General features: G+C 37.4%; 1 protein-coding gene across 1 annotated transcript in view; it reads right to left on the reverse strand.

Annotated features, from left to right (window-relative positions):
* DMD (dystrophin) overlaps nt 1-15024 on the reverse strand; it is a 2372918-nt gene that overhangs the window by 123953 nt on the left and 2233941 nt on the right. The window lies entirely within an intron of this gene.

The raw sequence follows: 15024 nt of genomic DNA on the forward strand, positions 1-15024 counted from the left end.
CATAGATTTCATCATCTCTCTCCCAAAGAGAAAATAATGTTTTCCCATTGGCAAGCAAATATAATTTAAATTCCTCATTCTATAACTTAAGATGCTTCATTTACCCCAATGGTAGTGAATCAGGTTTTCCCTCAAAAATCTGAAGTACATTCTCACAGAACAATGTCCTCACTGACCCTGAAACAAGCCAGTCTTTCTCTCAATTATACCTTTGTTTATACTGCTACGCTGAACTGGAATACCCTAGCCCTATATTTTAATTTACTTAAGTACTAAAAAAATCTCTAGACAACCTTCTCTAATAATTCTAATCAATATTGCTCTTCCTATTTATACCACACATTGGGTATTGATCTTAATTAAGGTTTATAGCATTTATTAACTGTTTCATATATGTCAATTTTATTCACCAAAGACAATAAGGTCTTTTGTGAAGCTGATATATGATATTTTAGAATCCTTACACAGCAGGTAGAAAGACATTAGGCAATGATAAGCCGCGTGTGTGCGTGCGCGCACACGTGTATTGTTGTTGTTAGCTTGAATTTAAACCTTTAGTCATTCCAAATTAAGATACTTCAATTAGGCTTGAAAAATAAAATGGCTATACACTGACATTCTCTTATACACAGGAACAAGAGAAAACATCAGGGTTGTTATTTGGGTTCCCAAAACAGAAAGGACTTAGAACAAGTTAAAAGTTCCCCTTTAGGTCACAAGTAGAGCTGGTGCTGTGCCCTGCACTCTCACAGGCAACGATTTCTATCATATCACTTAGTCCATTGCACGTCCAGGTTCACACCAACTTGGGAGATGGACAGGGATCGTGCCTTATGTTTGTCTGTATCCTCATTCCCAGGGCAGGGTCTGGAACATTCTAAAGCACTCCATGTTTATGGGGGGAAAAAATCAATGCCTTGCAGTGGATTATAAACTTAAACTGACCATAACTATGGCATGTATGAGTTTCCATCACTCAAGAGGTAGAATGCGATCTTCCTTCTCTATTCATAACTTTGGAGCCCTGGTGGCACAGTGGTTAAGAGATTGGCTGCTAACTAAAAGGTTGGCAGTTCGAATCCACCAGCTGCTCCCTGGAAACCCTATGGGGCAGTTCTACTCTGTTTTATAGGGTCGCTATGAGTTGGAATCAACTCAACGGCAACAAGGTTTGGTTTTTTTAATTCGTAACTTAATACCTCCCCCCCCAAAAAAAAACTTGTTGCCATTCAGTCGATTCTGACTCATAGTGACCGTACAGGATAGAGAACTATCCCATAGGATTTCCAAGGCTGTGATCTTTACAGAAGTAAACTGCCACATCTTTCTCCGGCCACCACCAGGGCGCCTTCATAACTTAATAGCCCTTTATTAAGAGAACCACTGTAGTTCAGAGCTCTGTATATTTTCAAAATGTGAAGAAACTGAAGTTGGTATAGAGAATCAGAAAATCTAATTTAGTAGGGATAACAGGTCCACTGAGGATGGATGAAAAGAGGCAGGCTTGTTTAGCTCAGAGAAGAGCAAGCTAAGGCATAATTCAAAAACTGTCTGTATGGGATCGAGAGTCTCTCATCACTAGGAGTCCTTCAACACAATAAAAAAAGTTTGCATTATATCGGAAAAGTTTGGAAGAGTTTTGTTTGGTTAAATTAGTTTGCTTTTCCATTACTCATAAAAGAGGAAAAATGCCCAATAAACATTTAAAAGTATATTCATGGACGCTAGCAATCAAAGGCATGCAAATAAAAACAGTGACGTGTTTTCTCTCATTAATTTTTACTGTAGCAAAAGTAAAAATAATGCTTTTCCCCCCTCCTATTATAGTAGTGGAAACCCTGGTGGCATAGTGGTTAAGAGCTATGGCTGCTAACCAAAAGGTCAGCAGTTTGAATCCACCAGGTGCTCCTTGGCAACGCTATGGGGCAGTTCTCCTCTGTCCTGTAGGGTCGCTCTGAGTGGGAATCGACTTGACGGCAATGGGTTTGGTTTTGGTTTTATTATAGTAGCAAGAGTAAAAATAACACTTCATGCTAGAAAGAGCATGGTTAGATGGACACCTTCATATATTAGGAGTGTAAATGGGTACAAGGTTTGGAGACAGCTTCAGGCAATATATACCAAGAATCAGCTTAAAACGTTAATACCCTTTGACTCCGTAATTACACTTCTATGAATCAAATATGGAACAACTTTATCCACAGAGATGTTCCTCACAGTCTTACTTAGAGCAGAGAAAGAATTGAAAACAACGGTGGAAATAATTATTAGTTCCATATTGTTTAATTGAGACTTGGCTAGAAAGTGTTAACTGAAGCAAGGGGCTACAAGTCTTAATCGACAGTATAACGAAGAACCTTGAAAAGTATAGGATAACTGTGCACACAGGTGTTTTGAGAAGATAAGGCACTCTGCTAGTCATTTCTGTATTTCCAGATGATAAACTGAAGGTTAGTGAATGCTTACATATGAGTTATTTTTATGAAATGTAAAACTTACATAAACTCACCATAAAGTTGAGTTTCTGTCTAAATTTTTTTGCTATGAAGGAAAAAGATTTTCCTGCAATATTGAAGATTTCCAAGGATAGCTGCCTTATAACCTTGCGACCATAAATATTTGGTAAAAGAAATTTTATTCATTAAAATGTCTGTGGTAGGAAACTGTATTTGTTCACTTAAAGTTATAAACTATATTTGCCATTGGATAAATTTCACTTATCCACTTTCTGATAATTGTCTATTTTTGACTACACTGACTTATTCTGTAACATCACTAATATATAAGTAGCTTGTTGTACAGAAGCCATCATAACCCTTAACTTGGCTTTCTTCTCAGAAGCCTGTTTGTAACGAGCCTCCAAAATCTTACAGATTCACTTCCACAATTTCAACATGTATTTGAGTTTTCCTTGTCATAAACTAAACGTTCAAAAATTGGGATTCTTTTTTAAAAGCTACCTCAATAAACTGCAACTTGAGAAAAATAACCTCCCTGAAGAATTGTTAAGAATATGAGAAAACTTACGATGTTTAGTGAATAAAGTGAGATACAACATTAAAAACACAACGTAACCTCAAGCAACTATATAAAAAAAGATACAGGAAAAGACTGGAAGCAATCCTCTAAAATGTAAATAGTGGTTATTTCTGGGTGCTGAGATTTGAGGTGATTTTTATTTTCTTGTTTATACTTAACTGCGTTTTCCAAAATTTCTAGAATGAACCTATGTTCATTCAAAATGCTCAAGAAAAAGATAATCATCAAAAATTCCTATGCCTTGAATAAGTCTTATTTTCCTTAATATTTTTAGCCTGTTGCCCTAAGGTTTAGGATTTACCATGCTTGGCACACTTATAAATGTTTATTGAGCCAATGAACCAATGAATAAATGAGGCTATCAGCACAACATGTTGCGTTCAATGTTTCCTTTTCTTGTTATTTAAATTTCAAGTCCATGTTGATACTTTAAGCGTCTTCTCTCTCCTCAATTATCAATTAGTCATTCCTTTTAGGAGAAAATTAAGTCCAGAATAGCATTTCACCTGGTTTTGCTCTCTAATATACCAAATTGCTAATAAAATCTACAGTTTAATTGATAGTCCCTGATTTTTGTTTTTGTTTTTTTTTTTAAATGTGAGTCTTTATCTTCTACTTTCCAGAGAGAACTCTCTCTCTCCAGAGGGTTCCAGCTTGCCAGTTTAATAATGTGCCTTAGGAAAACCTCATTTATACCTTTCCATTTTCTTGAGTGGTGTATTGTCTTCTTCCTGAACAAAATCATTCTCCCCTGCTCTACTGTGCTTCATTCAATGAACCTTTATTTACTTAGAGGCTACCGTGATCCAGGTGCTGGTGACAAAGTGTGGAAGACAGTTCCTACTTTAAAGGAGTTCATTATTTAGTCTTGAGAAACTTGAGCATAAACAGCTATATACAATGTAAGCACTATAATCGAATGCATGGGAGTTTATCCTTACTGATTGGACTATGGTGCAGATAACTTCTTTATTGCTACCTCCTTGTTCCTTTTTTAGGTCAATTTCCTTTGAACAAAGTATGCCTGCTAGTGCCTTATCTATGTCATCAGTTCCACTTCAGAACATCCTATGAAAGCTTAGTAGTCTTTTTGTATTCCTCATTCCCTATACATTGGCAAAGATGGTTGGTTGCATCACCGTTCATCAGGTCTCCCTCACCTCAGTCATTCACTTATTGTTCCTCAGACCCATTCCCTGACCTTTCCCTGCTCTGCTCTGGACAAAGAGAATGGCATTTCCCTGCTCCCGTACCAACTGACTATCAGGTAAGTTTGGCAATGGGAGTCACTGGCAGACCAATGAGCTGGAAGAGTGGAGAAACCTGTCTATTTGTCCCTTTCTCACTCTGCCTTCAGCAAATGCTCTGGGCCTCCTACCAATGAGCTCCCTTAGTGGTTCCAACTGGCCACATGTGCTTGCTCCAGCCAGATGGCCCCTGGCTTCTGGGGCGCTGGTGACATCACCTCTTGCCATTGTCCCTCCATCCCTAGTTGTCTCAGACACTTCCTGCTGTTTGGCTTTTTAGTTCTTCCATCACTGAGTAACCAATTTCATGCATTAAATTCTCTCTGCTTGAAATAACTAGAGTGGTTTCTATTTCCTGACTGCACCCTGATTGACACGTTTCCCAAGTCAAAAACCTTGGAATCTAAAACCCTCAACATGACATACGAAGCTTCTTATGGTCTCATTTCTGCTTACCTCTGTATCCACTCCCCTACTCCCTCCCCTACTATTACAGTACCACTACCATTTATTAGACGCTAACTATGTGTCAAGGAGCTCTGGTGGCACAGTGGTTAACACACTTGACTGCTAACTGAAAGGTCAGCCATTTGAACTCACCAGCCGTTCCGCAGCAGAAAGATGTGGCAGTCTGCTTCTGTAAAAGATTTCAGCCTTGGAAACCCTATGGGGCAGTTCTACTATGTCCTATAGGGTCACTATAAGTAGGAATCGACTTGAAGGCAATGGGTTTGGGTTGCGTTTTTTAAAACTATGCATCAGGCATTTTTCTAAGCACATCACGTTATTTCACAGGCTTTTTTCATTCTTTTTACTTGTGCATTATTGGGTTTGCTTCTCTATCTCTTTTTGACACATACTTGATTTTGTAGTTTATTTCAACTTTCAGAGCCGTAAAGATATAGATAGGAAGATATAAAATTACACACATATATATGTATTAAAAAGTCATTTTCATTCACGGTTAAAGATTATGGAGTGTATTATTTTCTATTATGAAAGGTATATTATTTTAAAATTGGGGGAAGGGTGAAGAACACAGTAGAAAATTTATTACTCTAATTTGCATTGCAAATATAAGTGTGTACTTGCCTGAAGTTAGGATAAATTGTGATCGGATGATCCCTGGTACCTTGGTTAAGAAGTAAAATACTTTAGAAAAATTAAGTGGCTCCCTGAGTGCCAGATTCAAAGATCTGAACACAGATGTCTCTCACTACCTGGAGTCTTGGCATCTCAACTCAGAAACCCAATACATTTTGGGTAAGAAATGACACTGGTATAGGATAGTTTTAACACTGATAATAGCAAATAATGCATCATCATCATCATTGTTATTAATACAATTATAATCTTTTGATCAGTTACTATGTCAGACAATCTCTGGCATTTTACACATATCATTTCTATATATGTATCTCTATATATTAACTCTACATATCTCGCAACACTCCCCAAGGCAAGTATCATAATTATCAAATAAATCAAGAAGCTGAGGTTCAAAATTGTTATTGGCAGAGCCAGAATTCCAATCCATGTTTCCTCTAGCCTCAAAGTGAATGAACTGTTTTGCTGCTACATCACAATGTACCCAAATTTAAACTCATAAAGGGACAATAGAAAAGTCCCTGTCATGGTTTGAATTATGTCCCCCCAAAAATGTGTGTATCAATTTGGCTAGGCCATGATTCCTGGTTCTGTGTGATTTTCCTGTATGTTGTAAACCTGCCTCTATGATATTAATGAGGGAGAATGGGTGGCAGTTGTGTTAGTAAGGCAGGACCTGATCTACAAGACTGGATTGTATCCTGAGGCAATCTCTTGAGAGATAAAAGACAGAAGTGAGCAGAGAGACAGGGGGACCTCATACCATCAAGAAAGCAGTGCCAGGAGCAGAGCGCGTCCTTTGGACTGGGGTCCCTGCGCAAAGAAGCTCCTAGTCCAGGGGAACATTGACGAGAAGGCCAACAGAGAGAGAAAGACTTCCCCTGGAGCTGACACCCTGAATTTGGACTTTTAGCCTACTTTGACTATGAGGAAATAAACTTCTCTTCATTAAAACCATCCACTTGTGGTATTTCTGTTGTAGCAGCACTAGATAACTAAGGAAGTCCCCCAATGAATTCATCACATAATGTAAAGAACACACATATTGTATTTTATATTCTGGGGAAAAAAAAACATTGTATTTGAAAAATATCACATACTATACATTATATTTAATTCTGGAGAGTGGGGGAGGCATTAAACCTGGCCCTTTCCTGTAATCTGGTGATTTCTGTCTTGGCCTCCAAAATAACTGTGAAGGAGGGCTGCAAAATGGGAAAGAAGAAAGATTTCTTCTTTGCCCGGATTTGACTCAACTGACAAAATATAAAATCCCATAAATAACATTTTTCAGAAGATCTTGTTTGATGTCAATTGAGTCCTCCCAACCGAGGTCACATGATTTAATTTTATACTTTGCAAAATTTAGTGTTCTAGAACAGTGCTACTTAAAGTACGGTCCTTGACAAGTATAGAAATTGGGAGTGTTTAGCAACTTTTATAGCAACTTGACATTGCAATGACATCCAAATGCCTGATCAGTGGATTCACCTCACTGAACAGGGTACAGGCCAGTTCAAGTGTTGTTGAACTTGCACAGTGAGTTACATGTGGTATGACCACCAGAAGTCTCCAACGTACGTACGTTAAAAAAAAGAAAGGAAAAGAAACTGTCCTTCACCAGTTTGAGAAGCACTGCTATAAAAGTGAGAGCCTCTTCACAGGACAAGAAGGCGAAATATAAAACTAATCACTTTCCACTGAAATTAACACTTGATAAAAAATACACATGCATGTAAATATATAAATACGCATGCGCATGCACACACTCATATATAACATTTGTCCCAATTACATAAGCTTCAAGTTTTGAGGAGGCACAAGGACTTCCCTGGAGTTATGCAAGGGATCGATCAACACTTATGGAATGGCAAATTCTGAAACATTCTTACAGAATATCACCAATTCATTGATCAGCTAATGATTTATCTACTATGTCATAAGTGAGCCTTTCTGAATTTTTTTAGGCATTTTATTACTACCGGAGAGGGTACAGACTTTAAAAACTCACTCTTTTATGGGAGTGTTCTGACTGTTCTGAATCTCTTTCCAGCAAAACTGCAGCTCCCAAGAGACGTACAGAGGTAATCAGACTTATGCGCTTAAAAAATACATATTGGAAATGCCTGAATAAGAGCAGACACATTTTTAGATGCCTTTACTCCGTGTGCAAAAATCGCCTTCTGCAGACCCAGCTACACCAAATTGTACACAACTAGCACTTTTCTCACAGATGCAGGTATAACCTTAATGCTCCTCTTATTGAGATCAAGTAAACTCCAATTTGGCAGCTCTTTTAAATTGTATACCAGTTACACTGTGAAAGGCAATCCTTTTTGGGTTTCCTTCTGAAATAAGCTTTTTGAGACGCAATTCAGAAACATCTATTTATTTATGTGCTTACTTAGAAATCTTTAAATCAAGTTACTTGAACAAGAAAACCATTATAAAAGAACACTCCATTAAAATGCCCAAAATCTTCATTTGAAAATTACATTTCTATTTTACACACGGGGAAAATCAACTGAGCCTAACCAAAGTTAAAAGAACAGATTTTTTTTTAATAAACAGAATAGTAGAAGTAAAAGACGAACATTTATAACAGCCTGAAGTCTTACGTCTTCTAATTTGCAAATCTGAGTAAATCTTCTGTGCTAACTTTGTCAGTTAGGGAATAAAGAATGTCATTTTGGATTCCATAGCTTAATTACACTGGTAAAGCAATTTTATAAATCATCCTAGGAGTAATGGATATTCCTTCGAGAACAGTGAACTAGGAGCCATAACATGTGTGTTCTGGACTTGGTTCCTTATCTTCTGCCCATATGTCAGTATGAATAAGTCAAATCAACTCTTGAGCTTCAGCCTGCTTAAGTCCAAAGAGAAAGAAGGAAACAGTTGCCACATCCACCAATACAGTAGCATGATTTTCCAAATCAAAGCCAGGGAGTATATTCAAGTGCATGACAAGACAGAAGATTTGAAACTGAAATTGATAGAAAATTCAAGTCATATGCCAGCTCTATACCCACTTTAAAGCTATGTAAGGATTAAACAGTTATTTCTCTTTGCTCACTGTAAAGTGCTATACAAATTAAAGTACCATTATTATCAGTGTGATTATCCTATTATTCACATCCTCCACGACGGTGGTGACAAAGAGAAATTAGGGGGTTGGCAGATGGCATTCACACAACCAAGCCTTACTTTAGCCTGGAGTTAAATTAAAACCAGACTTTTCGAGAGGGAAGATCACTGGCCAAGCTTAGATTTTATTTAAATATATATATTTAATATATATTAACATATACATTGAACATACAGATACATATATTCAGAAAAAATAAGATCAAGAGAAACCAAGTGACTAGCCCAAGTCACACCCAAGCTGGGATGTCAATTTAGACATCCTTTCCAGTACAAGGCATTATGGTAGCAGAACATTGAAAAGCAGAGGTTTTAACACTTAGCAACATTTAAGGAACTAGAGGCAAGAGCCAAGGAAAGGAATATGCTAAATATTGAGTAGCTTAGGCGAGAACAGTTTAGTTTACAAAATATGCTGAGAAAAGCATTAGGACGAGCTCCTAATGCAAAAGGAATTTATAAAGAGTCATTCAGAATCTTGCAGTTTCTAATCATAGAGCACAGTCAGGAGGGAATACTAAATGGAATGTAGAAAGCTTATTGAAAGAGAGAGAATGAGCAAATATCTATGATATTCCTTCCTCTTGGGCAAACTGAGGAAAGAGGTACAAGGATGTGTATGCCTGTGTTCCTAACTCTTTTTGGACAGCTGCAATTACTTGTTAATGTTTATAGCCACGTGTCTTGAAGAGGTTCTTGGCCTCCTTAACTAGGATTGCTGAAGAATCACACCTGCCTTAGGCCCATCAGACCCTAAAACTAAGCCCTCATTTTAACATTCTGAAGCTCTTGGCAAACAGCAAATATGACGCTAAGGGCAGCATGCTGATGGACTATCTCCAAAAGATAAGGTTTTTTAAGATCACTTTTCCTACGAATTCCTAAAACATTCCTAAGTGCCTTTTTGAAAAATATGGGAGTTTTTGCATCATCTGGAAGAGCTTCATGCTGGACAGTGGTTTCCAAAATTGGGTAACAGCTAAGAGGAACTAGATCCTTCTGAAGAATGCATAACTGCAGGAAAGAAGGAGAACCAATACACTTAGAGAAAAAGAAATGAACTCATAGTTAAAGGGGCTTCATTGAAAGAAAAGGAAATTGGAGTAAGTAAAGTCAGAACACAGTACATCTAGATTTTTAGTAAACGGTTTGAAATAAAGTCAGTTAACCTTCTGAAGCTTAGTGACTCTCTCTCCACATTATCCTAGTTTTACTTATGTGCTTCCTTGCAAACCAGTGTTCCTGCTTTGTATTGAGGGTATTATTCACATAAAGATTTTATTGTATTTATAGTTAGTATACTCCCAATAAGACAGACTAAGAAATACTTTTTAAAAAGTATTTTTAAGCACCACGTATTATATGTGTGCTTGGGAGGGGGATTAAATGTTTACTTAAGAATTTCAATGAGGAACTTACGGGCCTAGATGTAAATTGTGAAAAAAATGACAGGCTTTTAATCATATAATGGCACTTCACATGAATCAATATTAGATCAGCATGTCCAAATAAATTCCAGAGCATACTACTATTGGTAAGTCTAACATCTACTGATTTTGCAATGCCTTTTGGAGCCTTAAAGAGCTTTAGGTTTTAAATCAAGATAAGCTATTGGAGCAACAGTCTCTCCATTACATTTGTCAGCATGCTCATAACCAGTTGCCTTCCAGTCGTTTCTGACTCATGGCGACTCCATGTGTTTCAGAGTAGAACTGTGCTCCACAGAGTTTTCAGTGGTTGACTTTTCAGAAGTAGATCGCCAGGTCTTTATTCCAAGGTGCCTCTAGATAGACTGAACCTCCAAATTTTCAGTTAGCAGCTGTAAGCATTAACCATATGCACCATGCAGGGACTCCAAATATGCTAACAGAAATCTGAACTTCATCTCATGAATCCAGTATATGATTACTTCTAAGAAACAATGAAGAATATGCCCTCTCAACAATCAATGGATGGCCCACAGGGATCTTGTGGAAAATATCTCAAGAGCCTCCCTATTTGATCACAGCTTGCCTCCCTCTGCCTATAGGACACTGACGGCGGTATGATATTCTCCCTGTTGTTTCTTTTCCCAGAATGTGCGTTTTTAAAAATAGGAATGATTAAAATTTTAGAAATACATTTGTCTGCAGAGTCAGCCAAAAGGTACCTCTTGAAAAATGATCACAGCAATTTTCAAAACAACCCACCCCACCCTAAGCCTAAAATAAGAGAAAAACAAACAAAATTCTTAGACACTATTTTGTCAAACGGAAACCCTGGGGGCGTAGTATTTAAGAGTTCGGCTGCTAACCAAAAGGTCGACAGTTCGAATCCACCAGGTTTTATCTTTATTTTTAAAGTGAGAATGTTTGCAAAAAATAAAACCAAAACCAAACCTGTTGCCGTCGAGTCGATTCGGACTCATAGCGACCCCATAGGACAGAGTAGAACTACCCCACAGTGTTTCCAAGGCTGTAATATTTATGGAAGCCGACCGCCACACTATTCTCCTGTGGATTTGAACCGCCAACCTTTCAGAGAGCAACTGACTGCTTAACCACTGTGCCACTAGGGCTTCAAAAATAAAGTTACTAGGGCCTAAAAACAAAACATACTGTTGTTAGGTGCCTTCAAGTCCTTTTTGACTCATAGTGACCTCATGTGTTACAGAGTAGAATTGCCCCCATAGGATTTTCTTGGCTATAATTTACAGAAGTAAATCACCAGGGCTTTCTCCTGTGGAACCGCTGGGTGGGTTTGTACTGCCAACCGTTCAGTTAGCAACCAAGCACTTAACCCTTTGGTTTTATATCCCACTCACCCCTCCACACTGGGAAAATGCTGAAAAGGAAACCATTTTCAAGTTGTTCTTACTGATTTCTTCCTTGTGAAAACTCAAGACGATACTTTTGCCAAACCATTAATGTTGTCTAAAGTAATTTTCTGCAGATCTTCCAATGCTCAAATTTCTAATGGCTATCAGGTCATCACTGCGAACCTTTAAACAATTTCTCCACTATCTTTTGTGTTTTTGTGGGAGCCTAAAAATTATTTTCCTTATAACATGGAATTTTTTGAATGGGTGCACAGCATACAGACAAGGGGAAACCACTAATATTTCTAACACTTGATGGATTCATCTGAAATGAACGTTCTTACCTTATGGCTAGCTGGGTTTTTTTTTTTTTTTAATCAGAAAAGTTAGATCTTCTCTACTACTCAAAATTTTTAAGTCTGCTTTTTTTGTGAATGGACATACTTACAGATTAAAATGCATGAGATGATCCCCTTGGGTTTAAAGTTGTAGAAGTGTTTTTCAGATTGTAGAAAAAAATGCGAAAGAAAATCATCTATAGTTCTATTACCCAGAGATATCTGCACTTGAATGCTTTTAGGGGAGGCAGAAATAACATAGAATTGTGCTGAGAAGGCTAGTTGGGCATTTTGGTAGAGAATGGGAACCTCCCCGGAAGTGGACATATTTAGGAATATGTAATATTTCATGATACTGTGAGCCACTGTAACACCTATCATTGAGGTATATCTGGAGTGAGGGGTGTGGGAGCACAGGGAACATCCTGATATTTTGAACATGTCACTACAGACATGAAGTTCTGTCAGGAGTGGGACCTAGGTGTCGTCTAAAACATTTTACAAGACCAGACCACAACACCATTTCTGCTTTCCAAAAACCCATTGCCATCAAGTCTATTCCAACTCATAGCAACCCAATAGGACAGAGTAGAACAGCCCCATAGGGTTTCCAAAGAGCAGCTGGTGAATTCGAACTGCCAACCTCTTGGTTAGCAGCCAGGCTCTTAACTACTGTGCCACCAGGGCTCCTTTTCTCCTTTAGACACCTTTAATGAATTGAGTACAGTTGAAGGCTTCCAACCAACCATTTCATCCAGCTCTTAATTAGCAACTTGGACCTAAAGGGATGCCTCCGTAGGAAAAAAAATAAACCAATAAGTAAAATTTAAAAAGAAATAAAGGACTTGAAACACTATAATTGTTTAGGGAGAGGGCAGTGATGGTACTTAATGCTGTAGGTCTTCTTAGGAATGTAGACACATAACAAACCAAATCAGTAATTCCACGTGTGCCAGGCCATAGTAAAAGTGTCTAGGAACCCACTAGATCATATGCAGAAATACTATGGCTTATTCAAAACACTTACTATTTTCATACCATTCGAGTTACCTTCTATTAATAGTTAAAACTGTCAATTCGTACTTTTTAGTACTAGGTACATAGTAACGTACTTGGACTTATTTTACTGAGTTAATAAAATGAACAAAATAAAAGAGGGCTTGAGGCAAACCTCAGTGTGGCCCCATATAGCTGTGCATCCCTGACAAATGGCCTCTCTGAACCTTTCTTGACTCCCATGTGGAATGGGGGTGTTGATACCATACACCATACAGGTTGGTTGCTGGCACATCGCATGTGCAGCACATACAACAGGCCCTCCATAAATGGAAGATGTTATTTGATGAGCCACCACAGGGATAAATCTTAGTCCAGGGACTGTTTTATTATAACATGAGAATACAGGAAATATTAGTCTTGAAAGCTGAAATGCATTTCAACACCTAGTTTATTTCTAAGATATCTGTTACTAGGCTAACAAGAAACAGAATTTCAAAGGGGGTTGGAATTGGCCTCACATTTATGATGGCTATGTTTTATTATATTTAAATTATAGCTCAATAAAGTTGATTTAATAAAAGAGAAAGTTTTAAATAAATGAGTTCCAAAATCCCCTATAACTGTAAAATTCCATTATCTTCCAAAGTCAGGTGATTTGCCCAAGGTCACAAATCATGCCCGATAACCAACTGAGTTCAACACCACATCAGAACCACTGAGAAACTTCTGAAATATGGTAATAAAAAGTGTATTTAGTTCCCGTTGAAAGTGCAAACAACCTATTCATTGATAGTCCATAATTACCTTTATATCAACCATGTTTGTGATTTCTCATTACAGAATAAGTAAAAGTAAATTGGTAGAGAATACTATGCAACGAAATGGAAATACAGCCATGGTACATTACTTTTCAGTGAAAAATTGCAGGTTATAAACCAGAATGATCCAACTTTTATAAAAAAACATATGTGTAGAAAGAAATTTTTGGAGAAGATACCAATTAGGCTATTATTAAACAACTCGGAGAGGTGGCTTATGGATGATTTGTCTTTGGATCTTTTTTGTTTATTTGTCTATATTTTTTAACTTTAAAATATATAAACAAGTATTAATTTTATAATGACAATTATTTAAAATAAATTAACAGTATGTTAAAGTATTAAAACTAGAGCTCACTGGGATTAGAGTGGGAAAAATTACAAGTGGCTGAGGCTGTGTAATCCGGAAGCCCACAAACAAATTTAAATTAGCTCTTTGATGACAGATTTCTGGTTTCTCTTGAAAAATCAGAGGCTCTGAGAGCACTAAGCTAGGATGACCAGTTCACCCTGCACAGCCACTGCCCACTTCAGATGAAGTCTTCATTCTCTACTTCGTCAAAATCCCCAAACCAGCCTGCTCAACACACGTTACCTGCCATGCTCCCCAAAACATTCTAGTTTTCGACTGGTGGTCTAAACAGTCTAGCATTATAAGCCAAGAATATTCTGTAGGGGCTGAAAATGTAGTACTTGAAGATTAGCTGATCCCAATCTATTTAAATTTTAAAAAGTGTGTTTGTGTGTGTGTGTGTGTGTACACTGATAGACTAAAATGGCATAATATTATTTGAAATGTATTGGATATCTCTGGATAGTAGAGTTATTACAGGTGGTTTTTTTTTTTATCATTTTTATTTTTCAGATTTTCTATAAGGAGCTTACTTACTATTAGAAAAAAGTTGAGCAAAACAATTTTTGTTGCCAATTATCTCCTACCCTATTCCTTAGTGTCTCTATAGCTGCAGTTCATTAATGAGAACGGAAAAGCAGCAATAGACACACACACACATAACATGAGTACACATATACAGATTTTACGATTACGCATCCTGATTCCCATGGGTTTTGTTATGTAACTTTAAATCCAAGGAGATCACTGCATGTGTTCTAGTCTGTAAATACGTCCATTCACAAAAACGCAGACTTAGAAAATTTTTAGTAGTAGAGAAAACATGACTAACTTTTTTGATAAGGAAAGAAAAGAAACTCACCTAGTCACAATTTAAGAGAATTCATTTCATACTAGTCCTGATAGATCTAAGACAACATAGCGTAGACTTTCAAGTATTAAAAATATTGGTGGTTTCCCCTTATCTGTAGGTTGTGCACCTGTTCAAAAAATTCCAAGTTATGAGGATAAAAGTTGTCCGGCTCCCACACAAGCACAAAAGGAGCCATAATAGAGAAATCATTTAAATGTTCACAATAATGACCTGACAGGCCGTAAGAACCGTGAGCATCGGAAAGACTGCAGAAAATTCCTCTACACAACATTCGTGGTTTGGCAAAAGTATTGTCTTGGTTTCACA

This window comes from Trichechus manatus, unplaced genomic scaffold, assembly GCF_000243295.1.
Source record: "Trichechus manatus latirostris isolate Lorelei unplaced genomic scaffold, TriManLat1.0 scaffold00159, whole genome shotgun sequence".
Lineage (NCBI taxonomy): Eukaryota > Metazoa > Chordata > Mammalia > Sirenia > Trichechidae > Trichechus > Trichechus manatus.